This window comes from Furipterus horrens, unplaced genomic scaffold, assembly GCF_987537825.1.
Source record: "Furipterus horrens unplaced genomic scaffold, mFurHor1.1.pri manual_scaffold_1, whole genome shotgun sequence".
Classification (NCBI taxonomy): Eukaryota; Metazoa; Chordata; class Mammalia; order Chiroptera; family Furipteridae; genus Furipterus; species Furipterus horrens.
This window is the reverse complement of record NW_028327171.1, coordinates 45429549-45442552: the sequence shown is the minus strand read 5'-3', so window position 1 is coordinate 45442552 and position 13004 is coordinate 45429549.

Below are 13004 nucleotides of genomic sequence, written 5' to 3'. Positions count from 1 at the left end.
TCATATAATCAGTGAAATACATGAAAGCAAAGTACCTAAAAGTACTTATCCCTGGGTACAATCAGAGAGCCACTGCTTCGAATAGATGAATTCACTTCTGTGAGAGGGATAAACTCAGCATTTGGAAGTCTGAAGAGGCAGGAAGAAGGGAGGAGATGCTGTCTGCTGTGCATAGATGTAGAAAAAGAACCAGAGAGAAAAGAGCCCACTCATGAAGCAGCTGGAAGTACACTACCTTTGCTGCAGTCAGAAACGCTGTCCTAAGAGACTGAAAAGCTTCAGGAACAGTGTGCAAGAGCATGGAAAATAGGCCCTGGCAGCGCTGGGACAAGGTTAGGACAGAGAAGGGAAGCAAGGGAAGAGGTGGAAAAAGGACAAGGATCTGGCAACTCCCGCGGGCAGGGCTTGGAGGGAAGGGACGCTCTGGATCTGCAGGAAGAGAAATGTATCTTTCTCCAGCAGTTGCAACCAGGCCAGCAACCAAGCTAAGGAGAGGCCAACATCCCTCTTTCTGTCCCTGCTCTTAAAAGCCCAGAAGCAGAGTCAGATTTATCCTGAAGCTAATAAAACTTAAGCTTCAGAGCCCCTCATTATACATCTTCCCTTCAAAGCCCTGGGAGGAGCCATCGCAAGGCATTCATATGATCACATATCACTGAAAGTTGCAAAAGTAAGATATTTCTGTATTATTTTCTCTAACTGGGTACTGCACATTGTATAAACTTAAGATTCCATAAAACCTGGCATGCCTCCACCCTCAAGGTTTAAGACATATTTCCTTTCAGGATGCTTTACGATAAATATATCTCTTAGCCTGTTAGTGGAATATTCCTTATTCAAGGATAATGTTAAGAATCTTCCTTCCTCAACTTGGAAACAAGAAGCTTAAAATGCTAAGGACATCACAACCTGGCTGAAAACCACCTGCTAGAGGATAATCTCTTAATCAACAACAGTTAATGAGTGGTATCAGATGCTGGGCCTGATTTAATAAGGAGGAGTTAGAGGTGCAGAAGACCAAAGGCTGGGGGCGGAGAGGAAGTAATTTATAGAGGTGAGTCCTGTTGATATTCATTTGTGCTGGGCTGGGGAGTTTTTGTTCTGTACATATGGCCCCTGCCCAGTGTATTAGTGAGGGTTCCCTAGAAAAACAGAACCAATAGGATGTGAACAGATTAACGAATTGGCTCAAGAGATTGTGAGGGCAGGATACTAGCAAGGCCAGAGACCCAGGGGAGAGTTGATGTTGCCACCGTGACTCTAAAAGCAGTCTGGAGGCAGAATGCCTTCTTCCTCAAGGCACCTCAGTCTTTTCTTCTAAGACCTTTATCTGATTGGATGAGGCCCACCCACATTATAGAGGGTAATCTGCTTAATCAAAGTCCAATGATTTAAATGTTAATCACATCTGAAAAATACCTTCACAGCCACATCTAGTTATGTGTTTAAACAAGCAAGTGGGTACCATGGCTAGCCAAATTAAGACATAAAATTAACCACCATACTCAGCATATTGGAACATGGCCGCTCAAACACAATTTATATTAACTGTGTTTGTCATGATTTTTGGACACCCTCTAAATTAATTACAGTAACTTTATTTTAAAGGAACATCATCATCATCATTCGTGATACATTGTGACTGTGACTATTTAATGTTATATAGAGTTCTTTCCTTTTCTGTTCCCTCTAGTAGAAAGAGAGGGTGATAGGTGGCCAGGTAGGTGACACATTTTTAAAGACTATAAAATAGTATTTAAAGGGTTTGGGGATATTATTCATGTTATACATTTTAGACACCTTAGAAAATATCAAAAAGTATTTTAAAGTATTTTGAAATCTACCATAATGCCCTTATACAGAGTTGCTTATTTCCTGGGAGGACTAAAAGGGTAGAACATTATTTCAATCACAGAACCAATGATACTGTAACAGAGTGGGGGCATTCCCCAAAGTCCCCACAGTTCATGGTTTTGGGGATGGGGAAAGGAGATAATACAGTTTTTAAGGTACTTTCCTTATCTATGGCAAGTTGGTAACTAGATAATAGCTGTGCTGCAGCTCTGGGCAAAAGGGCAGATGATAGGCTTAATATACTAGCCTTTCCTAACAGGAAGCTATGCTGCCCCCAGGTAAAAGGGTGGATGATTGGCTTAAGATACTTTTATGCTGCTCCCAGGTAAAAGGGCGGATAGGCTTAAGATCCTTTTCATAACAATGACATACAGGGCTCTGGAGCAGCATTTCAAATTAGGGAGAGCCATGAGGATAAAAGGAGAGAAGTCTAAAAGGGTGTAGATGGGAGTTGGCTAGGAGGTCTGGTGTGTAGGAAGAGAGCCAAGATGCAGCAACTAGGCAGCTTTGTAGGAGATCTGGTCCGCCATGGGAGAGGGCCATGTGGGCATGTTACAGAAACAGGGGTGTTCCAAAAAACCCCAGAGTTTGCGGCTAGGGGATGGGGAAAAGGAAGCAGCTTTTAGAATGCCTCCACATGCCTGAGGCTGGTGGCTAGTGTCTTTTTTTTTATGCAAAATGGCTTTAATGCATCCAAAGCCTCAGGTATATGGGAGGGGACTTGGACCAGGGGATGGTATGGAGAAAGCACACAGAGCCTGCGTGAGGTTCTGTGAATGGTCAGAACTGGTTACCGCACCCACTGCATCAGAGGACGTAGTCAGAAATTTAAAAATAAGCGGCAGACATTTTAGCGAGGCTGACTGTGTGGATTTGACTAAGGCTGAGGCTGACTGTGCGGATTTGACTCAGGCTAAGGCTGACTATGCGGATTACAAAAGGACTAACTATACAGTTTACAAGGAGGCTGAGAATCCATGAGGTTCTGGATTAAAAGCTGGTGGACCCCATAACACAGATGAGGTCTCCCCAATCAGAATTAAATGATTGGCAGCTACTGGTAAATCTGAACTGTGTTTGGAAAGTAGGGAAACGGTTTCTCTAACTTTTCTAAAACTAGCCTGATTTGGTAGGGAGGGAGGCAAGGATATGTGTTTATGGGTGTTTTAAAGAACATAAGACTTAACAACAGAAATCCGCAAATAACTAAATCTATAACTGTTAAATAAACAATTCTTTTTCTTTTCACTAAACTCTGGTATTGAGAGTTATAATTTTGGTGGCGGGCAATCGGGCCCCTAACCAAAGAGCACATGGGTTTGTTTTCAATTGGAGCAGCCCAGGGGTTCTGTAACAGGCAGAGTGAATGTAGAAGAGAAGAGGACTAGCTATGAGGAAGGAGCCATGAGCCAGAAGGGAATTCAGCCATGCTGCCTGTAGCGAAGTTGCAGCTGTGCAGTTTATAGTCAGGATTGGGCTGGTAACAAAGCAGACATTGCTGCTGCTTTGATCATTCCCACTCCAGCTGACTCTAAAGCCACCAAGGGCTCTACCTTGCAGACCCAGACTCTTATCTGGATTCTTGGAACTCGATACATAAAGAGAGGACACTCTTAAGACTTGTGCCCTTCCTGGACTTCACCATGATCCATTGTAACACGGCACATGATTTCCTGGACTGTTATACAGAAGCTGATGACATTATACCCCAGATCCTGAAGAAGAGAGCTGACAGATAAGGGATGGGGAACTATTGGGCTTGGTTTTGGCTTATAGCCTTTTTGCGAGCAGTGGAAGTGCTGGGTCTCATAGGGAAACAGGGCTCTGAGCTGAAGTGCTCATGGCCCCCCAAGATTGGAATATTGTAAATAAAGACCTTTTTTTTCCACACTAATTGTTGGGTCATACACCAAGGCACCACAAGAACGAGCCCCACTTTGCTCAGTAAACAATACTGTTTATCTATCAGAGAAGAGGCCTTTCCTGGTGATGATGACTGATGTGCTTCATGGTTAAGGCATGGGTGACTAAAGAGGTTTGGAGTTGAAGGTCACTGAAGAAATCCAGAACTGGGAAACTAGCGTTGTGGGAAGAAACTGAGCCTGGGAAGATGGCAATCTTGGGCTGAAAGAGAACCCCCAAAACCCTGTCCTTTGAAATTTTGATGGGGAGTAAAGTGGAGGAAACAACCTAAGGCATCAAGAAGAGCCAGAAGACAGAAAATGTAAATGGCATGAGCTTTGAAGTGATCAGGGTTAAGCAGAAATAGTAATACTTACCCCACAGAGGTATGGTTAAAAGTAAATGAGGGACTTCTGGCCAAGATGGAGGCATAGACAGACACGCTCCGTCTCCCTCCACAACTAAAAAGGAATACGACAACCTCAAAACTAGAAATGACCAGACGTTCAAGAACATCGAACTGCATGGAAGTCCAGCAAACAAAGATATAAAGAAAAAATACCCATCCGGAAAGGTAGGAGTGTTACAGAAACAGGGGAGTCCAAAAATCCCCAGAGCTTGCAGCTGGGGGATGGGGAGAAGGAAGCAGCTTTTGGAATGCCTCCACATGCCTGAGGCTGGTGGCTAGTGTCTTTCTTATGCAAATGGCTTTAATGCATCCAAAGCCTCAGGCAGATGGGAGGAGTCTTGAACCAGGGGACAGTATGGAGAAAGCACACAGAGACTACGTAAGGACCTGTGAATGGTCAGAACTGTTTGCAATGCCCACTGCATCAGATGACGCAGTCAGGGATGTATAAGCAGCTGCAGACATTTTAGCTGAGATTTTCTCTGGCTCTCACTCGTGCGCTCACTCTGAGACTCTCTCGCTCTCTGACTCGGGCTCGCACTCTCGCTCTCTCGCTCTGGCGCTCTCGCTCTCTCTCTGGCACGCTCACGCGCTCGCTCTCGGGCTCTCGCTCTCTCGTGTGCTCCCTCCACGTGGCTTGGTGAAGGGGCCTTCTCCATGTGGCTTGGAGAAGGGGTCTCCAGGCTGCTTTAAGAGGCTCTCGCCATGCAGTTTTGAGAAGGAGAGAAGATCCACGCGGTTTGCAGGAAGAAGGCAGTTTGCAAGGAGGCTGAGAATCCAGGTGGTTCTGCATTGAGAGCTGGAGGTCACCACAGCACAGAAAAGACCTCCCCAATCAGATTGAATGATTGGCAGCTGCTGGTAAAGCTGAACTGTGTTTGGAAAGTAGGGAAACGGTTTCCCTAACTTTCCTAAAACTAGCCTGGTTTGGAAGGGGGGGAGGCAAGGATATGTGTTTGTGGGTGTTTTAAAGAGCATAAGACTTAACAACAGAAATCCGCAAATAACTAAATCTATATAACTGTTAAATAAACAATTCTTTTTCTTTTCACTAAACTCTGGTATTGAGAGTTATAATTTTGGCAGCGGGCAATCGGGCCCCTAACTAAAGAGCCCGTGGGTTTGTTTTCAATTGGAGCAGCCCAGGGGTTCTGTAACAGGAGGGGTGGAGCTGGGGCGGAGAGGACACAGTGTGGTGGCAGCAGCGGCGGGCCAATAGAAAGTGCAGTCACATGTTTTAAAAAGTCAGGAGAGACACCTGGGTTCCCAGCTCCTCACCAGACCTTGCAGTTCACGGTCTCAGCACCAGGGAAAATCAAGCCTCATTGCTTCTGACTGTGCAGACCAGTGGGGGTTGGGGTGGAGGCAGAAACTGCCGGTCTCAGCAGAGTTCACTTGTTTAAAGGGCCCCCATGTTCCTAGAGCATCCCCAGACCCACCCACTCTGATAACGACGGCCAGGGCAGCAGCTAGAGGGGCACCAGTCTGCTGCGGAAGTGGGAGAGGTGCCTGGAAAAGGGGCGAGTGCTGAGCGGGTGGCATTGTTCCCTCTCAGACCCCTCCCCCACGTACAGTGCCACAACATGGTAAAACAGGTCGCCCTGTAATGACAAATCCCTAAGGCTCTGCCCCTTACAACGTAACAGGAGCGACAGCTCTACCTGGGACACGGAGGCAAACAAACAGAGGAGCCTGTCAGAATGAGGAGACAGAGAAGTATGGCCCAAAAGGGGAAATGGATCAAAGTTCCTGTGGGAGAACTAAGTGACGAGGAGATAGTCAACCTCACAGATGAGGGGATAGTACAGGTCTTGGAAACACGGAGGGTCCTGGGCGAGCTGGACCCAGAGGAGACCACACCAGAATGCATCATGACTGAGATGTCAAAGGTGAAAGATAAAGAGAGTCCTGGGAGCAGCAAGAGAGAGGCGGAAGTTGCCCACAGTGGGGTGCCTACAGGACTATCAGCTGGTTTCTCAGAGGACACTTTGCAGGCAGAAAGGAACTGGAAAGCAGTATTTAATGCGATGAAAGGCAACCTGCAACCAGGACTACTCTATCCAGCAAGGCTATCATTGGAATGGACAGGCAGATGAAGTGCTTCCCAGACAAGGTGAAGCTAAAGGAGCTCATCATCACTAAGCCATTATTATATGAAATGTCAAAGGGACTTACTTAAGAAAAAGAAGATCAAAACTATGAACACTAAAATGACAACAAACTCACAACTATCAACAACTGAATCTAAGAAATAAAAACAAAATCCAACTAAGCAAACCAGAATAGGAACAGAATCATAGGTATGGAGATCATTTGGAGGGTTATCAGCTGGGAGGGAGGAGGTGGAGAAATAGGGAAATGGTGCAGGGACTAAGAAGCATAATTGGTTCATATGAAATAGACAGGGGGATGTTAAGAATAATGTAGGGAAGGGTGAAGCCAAAGAACTTAATGCACAACCCATGGACATGAACTAAGGGAGGTGGGATTGCTGGAGGGAAGGGGGTCACTGGGCAGAGGGGAGCAAAGGGGGAAAGAATTGGAACTACTGTAACAACATAATCAATAAAATGTACTTTAAAAAAAAGTAAATGAGGCACCACATAATCAACACAATGCAAAGTAAGGTGTACAGTAGAAGCTAATAAATATTAGTTTAAGAGACTAAACATACAAATGGGGATTGGCCAGACAATACATAAAAATAAAACACTGACTCACAGTCTGTAGCAACCAGCCCAGGAAACCAATCCATGATCTATAGTAATCAGCCCAGGAAGCCAACCTGCTCTCTATAAGTCCAACTTGCACGATGTCAGTTAGCTAGCTCTAGTACCTAGTCCAGGAAGCCAAACAATAACCCCTGTCACAGTTGACCCCAAATGGACAGGACTTGGTTAATAACTAATAGCTTCCCTAATTTTTGTCCATGTTACCAACTTAGGACTAACCACAGAAAGCCAACTATGCACCCCTAACCAATCAAATGGGATACTTCTTTCTAGTTAACCGGCCTATAGTTTCTCCATGCCAAAGCTTCGATCGGGGCACACCTCAGGCCTTCCCTTCTTTCCACTATGAAATTTTTCCACTCCTCTGTCTGCCTTGTGTCTGCTAATGCAAATGATGGTAGCTGACTCCCTTGTTATACTCTGACTAGATAACTTTTGCTTGTTTTCTTGGTTGGTCTTCATTTATTTTCACGTGTTCATTCTTTAAATTTATCCATTTAGGCAGTTACTCAATACTTATTGAGCATCTACTATGTGCCACATTCCATGCTGGTCCCTGAGAACAGTTAAGTGACCCAGGTGCCAGGGTCCTTTTCTTCAAGCTGATTACAGTTCAGGGGGAGAAGAAAGATAAATAAACAGCAAGCCAACTGAAAAGAGCTGCGCAGTTTGAAAAGGGCTGTGATAATAGGCAGCTAAGCCAGACTTAGAATCAGAAACACTTCCTAGACAAGTTATGCCTCTGTTTCTGAATCCAAGGGGTTGTCCTTATGTTACAGAGGGAAAGGCGATTCTTTCACATGGTGCCTTGGTGTAAAACCCAACAATTAGTGTTGAGGAAAACAGGTCTTTATTTACACTATTCCAACCTGGGGAGGGCAGTGAGCACTTCAGCTCAGAGCCCTGTTCTCCCACAGGACCTAACACTTCCCATGCTCCCCAAAAAGCTAGAAGTCAAAAACATGCCCAGAAGTTCCCCATCCCTTATCTGTCAGCTGTCTCCTTCAGGATCTGGGGTATGATGTCATCCGCCTCCGTATAACAGTCCAGGAAAACATGTGCCGTGTTGCACTGGATCACGCACAGTTCTCCCTTTCAAAGCCACATGGGGTTCTCCCTTTCTTTTCCAAACTGCATGGAGTTCTCTTCCCTCCTTGCAAACCGCGTGGATCTCCTCTCCTCCTCTCTAAAATGGTTGCCGCCTATTTTTAAATCCCTGACTGCGTCCTGTGATGCAGTGGGTGTGGAAACCAGTTCTGACCATTCACAGAACCTTGCGCAGGTTCTGTATGCTCTTTCCACACCATTCCATGTTCAAAACCCCTCCCATCTTCTTGGAACCTTGGAAGAACTAAAGCCATTTGCATAACTGAGACACTAGCTACTAGCCATAGTCATGCAAAGGCATCTTAAAAGCTGTTCCCTTTCCCCCATCCCCCAACCCACAGGCTCTGGGGATTTTTGGAGACCCCCACTCTGTAACACTTAGGTAGTTTAATTTAATTGCAACAAGTAAAGGACACAGGGGATTCATATCCAAAGCTGTCTAACAGGAGGGAGGCTTAGCCATTGCTTATATACACTATTTGTTATGTTATAAGTTAATTACATGTTGATTTTTTTCTTTGCAATTGGCTTAACTTAGCCATTTGATTTCCCTTCAAGCTCATTAAGTTAGAGCTGCCTGCAAAATACTGTGCTACATTTGAACATTTAGCAAAACGTTTAATAAGAACCACCCAGACCTCGAAACCCTTATCCTATTTAACATCTCCACAGGAACCTAAGGGATCAGTATAGCCAGGGAAAGGGGTGGATGAAATATTTGGGAGGGAGTGAAGGGCCAAGGGAAAATTCCTCAGTCATAGTGTAGGGGCTTCAGCTATTCTCTGTGAAAAGTTGCAAAGGCCTGCAAAAATTTTTGCCAATATTTGCTGTTAACATGTTGAGTAACTGTTTCTTAATACTTCTATTTGCAGGGCTTCTGGCACCTGCAGCCCAGCGTCTCAAGGCAGTTATACTTCAACCCAGCACAGCCCCAGTTCCCAGAGCTGTTAGCAGCCCACGGACGTGTGACCTGATTGCAACAGACCCTGCACCCTGCTCCCCTATCTGAAGTTCTGCTATATAAACCCTGCCCTAAGTCCCACTCAGGGTCGGTGCCACTTTAGAGACTTAGTCTCAGCCCAGCCGCCAGCAATAAACCTTTTGCTTTCCCTATCCATTTTCTCCGAGTGGTTTATTCTCGCTGAATCTGCCATAACAATAGCATAAACACTGAAGACAGTGAACAAAACAGGATGGTCGGGCCTCATTATTTGAGCCTGCAGTGGTAAGACATGAAGGTGGAAAGGCAGATTCCCTCTAAGCCACAGGAAGGAATTTGGTGTCTATGCTGAAGCCAACTATAATGATCAGATGTCCATTTTGGAAACATCACTCAGGCCTGATGCAGAGTAAGGCCTGGAGGAGGACAAACCTGGAAGCACAGAGACAAGTTAGGAAACTAAGTGGTGATGGTGGTTAAATGAGAAGAAAAGTGCATGGGTTGGAGAGCTGGTTTATGGGCTCCTGACGGGAATGGCATAGCTGGAGGTTGGTAGACTGCGAAAGGGGCGAAGAAGCTTGGAGAGCTGAGGAGAAAAGAAATGTCGTCGTCATCGTCGGCAGCCGTCCATCTCGAGAGACGATGGTGTAGCTTCTTAAGAGTCTATCTGCACCGCCGAGAATGGCTGTGCAGTCCGACTCGGGAGTGACACGGTATCTGTCTCCTCCCGTGTTGAATCGACATCTTGCGATGACGCTGGAGTGTCCTCTCCAGTGAAGCTGAAGCTACAGAGCCTGGGCAGGGTGATATGGAGGGTCTGCTGTTGCCCATGCAGCAGACCCCCCCTCTCTTCGCAGCTGAAGGGTCCAAGGGAAAGACGGAGTCAATACAGCTTGGCTTCAGGTGCGCCGCAGGAGTTGCCGGTGTTGACTACACCGTCAAACCGCCTTAGGGACTCCGGCTCCGGATTTTCTGTCGGGGTTTACTCCCTTAGCCTTTCCCCTGAAGAGGTATGCCGCAAGGCAGCGGAGGTTTTTTGGAGTCAGAGTTTTCCTTCTCTGATGTGCCCTGACTGGAAGATCGAACCAGCGACACTTAGCTCGCAGGCCGACGCTCAATCCACTGAGCCAAACCAGCCAGAGAAAAGAAATGTAACCATTGAAAAAATGAAAACCAGGACACAGGGCTGGAGGAGAAGAGATGAATTCTGGATGGAGATGGAAAGTCTGAGGTGTTGTTCTGGAAGTAGGTGGCTGTACAAGTATGAAACTCAAGAGAAAGGGATGGGTAGAGAGGGAGATCTGGGAATCATAAATGGTCATCAAAGCCACTTCTGGTCACCCAGGGATGGATGAGCTCACCCAGGGAGAGGGCTGGGAATGGAACTCTGGGAGGTGTCAGGGCGGCCCTGCTCTGAGAAATCACCCAGAGACCACTGTGAAAGTAAGTAACTGGTTTATTGAGGTAAAAAAAAGGGGGGGAAGGAGATTGAGGGAAGAAGCAACTCCCGAACCAACTCCAGGGCCTGTATGAGGAATGGAAATGGGGTAATGGTGACTCTTGGTTCTCCTTGTGGACCTGTAGAAGCAAGGGGATGGGGAAATGGAGACTCCTGGTCCTCCTCATGGACCCGTAGGAATCACCTTCCTGGACTTCTGCAGGCACCCTTTTTATACTTGCCAAACACATATTTTGGTGAGGGTGCATATGCTTATCAACATATTCAGTAGGTCATTTGCATCTCATTGCTTCCCCACCACCACCACCAGGTTAGTTAACATATCCTGTTGGCCCAGGCTAAGTCCATCAGCATATTCTCTGGGAGCCCCAGCCAGGGCCAGGTTCATCAGCATATATCAAATGTCCAGGTGTACATTCTAACTGCCTCCATGTTCTGACATTTCCAGTCTTTTGTTTGCAATAAAAGGAATGATGCTGAGGTCCAGGGTTGCAGACTGAGGGTTTAAGGGAAAAAGGGCGCCACAGTCGTTTTGGCTACTTCCTGCTGACACAGGGGCATAGTTAGAGTGTACATTTCCCTCCATGTCTACATTTCTGATGTTTCTTGTGTTGGCAGGGGTTAGTACTGAGTAGACAGGAGCATGAGGGTGTGAGCTGTTTGTACCATAGCTGACAGAGTCACAGGAGGCAAGGTCCTTGAATGAGAGCTAGAAAAGGTGTAAGAAGGGGTAGAAGGATGGCCTTCAGAGGGACAGTTAAGTCAAACCATGAGTCCGATGAGCTGCTTATCTTATCCTTTAATCAGGCAGCTCGATCTATTAGCCTCTTAACCATGTCCTGTACTATTCCAGACTGGTTAACATAAAAACAGCAGCCTTCCCCTCAAAAAGCACAGGTACCTGCTTTGTGAGCAGTAAGGAGGTATAAAGCCCTTCTATTCTGAAGGACATCTCCAGCTAGGGAGTTGACCTGATATTCAAGTTCAGAAATAGCCTGTGTCATATCCTCTAGGCTTAGTTCAAGCTCTAGGAATAATTTCTGATGATATTTGAGAGAACTTCCTAGCCCTGCTGCTCCCATTGCAACTCCAGCAGTGATGCCAAGGGCTGCCAGTATGGGGGTTAGTATTGGAGCTCGCTTCACTGTTATCACTGTAGAAGGGGAAATAGGAATCTCCGAGTCAGGTGGCATCACCTGTATGGGAGCAGCTAGAAAGGTGATTGTGCAGGTCCCTGTCCAATTGGTAGGTGGACAGAGGTAGGCTTGTGATCCACGCAGAAAGAAAATGCCAGAGTGTTGAAGGCATACCTGAAGATGAAGGCAGTAGGCAAGGCTGAGGGTTGTCGGAGATGTGCCTGTACTGAGTGCCCCATATATGTTCCAGGTACCTCCTAAAGGTACTGTCTGGGTCTCTTTTTCCCAGACTGAAATATTTTCTGCTCAGGTCATTCCCTGGATGGGGTCAGGTGCTGTGGAATTTGCTATATGTAGGTTGAGAATGAGATTAGACCACTGGTGGCAGTTGGTACTCACAGTGGAGCCAGGATTGGAGGTGCCAAAGGGGAATAGTGGGGAGAGGGGCTCCTGGAACAAGAGGTATGCTTGAAAGTCCCAGCGGGTCTTAGTAGGGGAGGGGTGGTGAACCAGAGAAGGCATGTAAATTTCAACTCCAGGCTCAGACAAGAGGCCGGGTGATTCTCATGTTGCTACAGGCGTGTTATATTGATCATGAAGTTGCACAGCAGAGCTGGCAGGTGACCTACCGGGTTAGAAGATCCTGAATGTTGAGTACAAGAAACACAAATGGGTACTTGCTGGCCTTGGGGGATGGAGACCTCAGTGAAGACTGGTCCTGCAATAAATAAGGACTTAGAAGCATAAGTCGAGAGGTTTTTCAGATATTGGTTGGCTAAGGCTTCTGATCTCTGGAGAGCAGGAGGCCAGAGGGTGTCCAGTTTCCATGAGTTGTCTGAGAAAAGAGAGATATTAAGATTCCCCACGTTGTGGCTAGTATAGGAACAGCTGAGTGTGCCTGGGGATTCAGGGTCATGCAGATCCAACACTGAGAGTCAGAATAATTGTTAGCCTGCAAATTTCAATAAGCTGAGAGTAGGATGGAGTGTAGTCTTAAGGGATCAGGAGTGGGGGTTAGGTAGGTAAATGAGAGAATGGTAAGAAGGGGGAGGAATAAAAGGGGGGTATACATTATGACTCAAAAAACAAGAGATCACCCGTCAAATTCCCTACAGGACTTATACATCAGCAAATATTCAAAGATAGATTTTACAAGGCGTTGGGCTCCTTATGCCTTCGGGAGATGGTCAGGCGAAGGGGTCCTAAGGGAGTACACTTGTAGTCAGGGGTTCCCATGTCCTCTGTGGTGTCTCCAGGGAGGTCCATCCCAAGATGGACCTGTTTAAGGGGAGAAAGATGTACCCAGGCCACCCGCCCCATGAGTGTGGCTGCTGTGAGTGTAGTTTGTAGGACTAAATAAGATCCTTCCCAGCGGGGTGTGAGCAGTTTGTGAGTGAGCCACTGGACATAGACCCAGGCCCCAGGGTTTACTGGTCCCAGCAGGCAACCTTCTTGGGGTTTGGGT